The sequence below is a fragment of the Parasteatoda tepidariorum genome, chromosome 7 (genome assembly GCF_043381705.1).
Source record: "Parasteatoda tepidariorum isolate YZ-2023 chromosome 7, CAS_Ptep_4.0, whole genome shotgun sequence".
NCBI classification, from domain to species: Eukaryota; Metazoa; Arthropoda; class Arachnida; order Araneae; family Theridiidae; genus Parasteatoda; species Parasteatoda tepidariorum.
This window is the reverse complement of record NC_092210.1, coordinates 15830106-15833017: the sequence shown is the minus strand read 5'-3', so window position 1 is coordinate 15833017 and position 2912 is coordinate 15830106.

Below are 2912 nucleotides of genomic sequence, written 5' to 3'. Positions count from 1 at the left end.
GTGAGTAAAAGTCATATATTTCTTAATTCTGAGACAATAATATTTATTTGACATTGAATTATTTTTTTTAATTATTATATTATCATATATTTCTTAATTCTCAGACTAGTAAAATTTATTTAATGTGAAATAATTTATTTTTAGATGATTATTTATATTGAAAATTTTCATCTTCTTTATAAAGATTTTTTTTTATGCTTTGAAAAAATAAATCGCTAAATTTAATGTTCAAAGAATTAAATGTTTTTAAAATTGCCTTAAAAATATTTATGAAGTTCAAGAGCAGATCAATCATATTAGCCTAGTTTAAGAAGCAAAGATCACGCAAGAGACTTTAACTCAGTGCGAAAAAAATGCGATCATTTGCAATTGCTTGTTGCTGTCCTTGGTGTTTTAGTTTGTTCCATTAATCATCTAACTGTTTTTGGTCAAAAAATTAATAAGTAAATAAACATAATTTAACTATTTAAATCTTTTAAAATAATGTTCACACTCATGCTGTGTTTTAAATCAAGGGTCTGTCTAGGTTTTTCCGAGAGGTACCTATTTTGTGAAAATAAAAAATTATATTAAAAAATCAACACAAAAATATGGATTTATCGTTTCAAACAGGATACAAAAATAAAATTTCAAGGAAAAGTAGTATGTGAAATACCATTGAATTTGTTAAATTGAATTTGTGAAAGTACCGCTAAACGGCAGTAAATTTGGCCTGGATAGACCCCTGTAAATGATTGTCTAGAATGATAATTTGATTTATTTTTGCCAATGATGAATCAGTAAAAGGTCTGAGATGACAGGTGATCCTACTATTTCATTACCTTATCAGAGCTGCTAGCTTCTAACCCATGCACATTTGAGTTGTCATGTCATGGTAAATACTTGCTAGCAGACACATTAATTCACAATAAAATTTAGTTTTAAATAAAAATATTTTAGAATTGAACTTATGTTTGTGAGAACACATCTTCTTAAAAATTCTGATGGGGAAATGTTATTGGTAGGTTGTTATCAGTGACAAAAATGGTTATCTGAGGCTCAGAAATTCTTACTTGCTTTGTTTTACTTTTGCTTTTTTTAAAAAAATCTTATTTACTAATTTTTTTAATTAAGTTGTTAGTTATCGGAATTGATTTTTCTGTTGTTTATCAATGATATAACACTTTTTTAAAAATATTTTTAACCTTTCCTTCCCTTTTTTGCATTTCTCAATATCCATCCTTCTTTTTCTCACACTATACTACATAAACATATCTTAGCAGATCAGAAACAAGACGCTGTTATATTTTATTCTTCAAATTTTATTTTTGAATTTAAACTGTGCATTATACTGTCATTAGTGAGCATAAAAATAATGACTTAATTTGTTGATTATGTATAATTATTTTGATAAGGAAATATAAAAATAATAAAATTATAGAAATATTAAATCTGGTGATTTTAAATGTTTTTATAATAATAAAAATGTGTAATGTCTCATCTCTTGGTGCCCTCTCTCTCCCTTGTCCCAAAACTGTCCCAATTATGAGGAATTCCCTCCTTCCTCTCTAAGCGTGTGTTTATTGGTGTACGACCTCTACCTTTACAGCAAAATAACTTGGGCCCTCATCGAACCAATATTTATTAATCTTGAAAAAGCCGTTATTTTTTTTGACATGGGCTTTATATAGAATTGTTAAATTTACCTAATGTTTGGTATCCATTATTCAGCCAATATTATCCCTACCGTATATTCCGGCGTATAACGCGCAAAAAAAAGTTATTAGAAATTATGAGTGCGCGTTATACGTCGGGGCGCGTCATGCGCCGCAATATACGGTATATAGAATTGTCCATTTCATCCAATATTTTACAGCCACTTTTCAACCAATATCGTCTGTTAATAAAATTGTTAACGCTCAATATTAACAGCCAGTCTAAGACCAATATTAAAAAATCTAGGTATCCCAATATTGATCCTTCGGTGCATGTTCTTATAGGACCTATATTGAGCCAAATTGAGGCCAAGGTAAAAATTGTTGCTAGGGTAACTGAAATTCAAAGTGGCTTGTTATTTAAGTTGCATTTTTTACTATTGAGAGTCATCTATAAAAAGGAAAAAAAAAAGCACACAAAAGAAATCACATGCTTAAATGAAAATATTTTGGCCAATTGCATTTTTTTGTTTGACATTGTTAATGCTCATGTATTCAATTATGGGTCAGTTTACTACATGTTGGTTTGTTCTGATTTCATGCTTTAAGTGTTATAATTTTTTAATTTTACCATATCATTGCATGTCACTTAGGACTAATGATGGTTTAAGACCCCTAAAACACAACTCAGGCCACCACGAAATAATAATTGGTCGTTAACCAGATCAGTTATTATTGTCAATGAAGTGTAAAGGAATGGATTACTGATTCATATTTTTGTGATTCATATTGTGTGATTTCATTTTGTGAGTCATATTTGTGGTTCACATTATGCATCAGTAAATTAAATCTTGACTTCCAGACTTCTAATGCATTGCCAGTTTTGATGCTGAAAGGTAATAATGTTGCAAAAAAAAAAAAAAAAGACTTTCAAATGATTGTAATAAGATTAAGAGGGACATGTAAACAGACTAGTAAAAGTGGATGTACACTAATGACACTTTTAAATTAATAGTTCTCTAGTCAACAACTAATTTCTCTTGGTTTTTATACCTATACTTGATAACTGAAAATTTTGCTCTGAATAATTCAAGCCTTTGTAAGAAGTTATTGATTATTTGAAGAAATTTATGTTACTCTTTGTAAGTTTATTAACAATGTGTTGAAAAACCCTAGCCCGTTCCTTTGATCATGTGACTGTGTGAAGTAAAAATATTCATTCAAATCAACATTTCAAATATTATTCAAATATTTATATTCAATTATTTATATTCAATT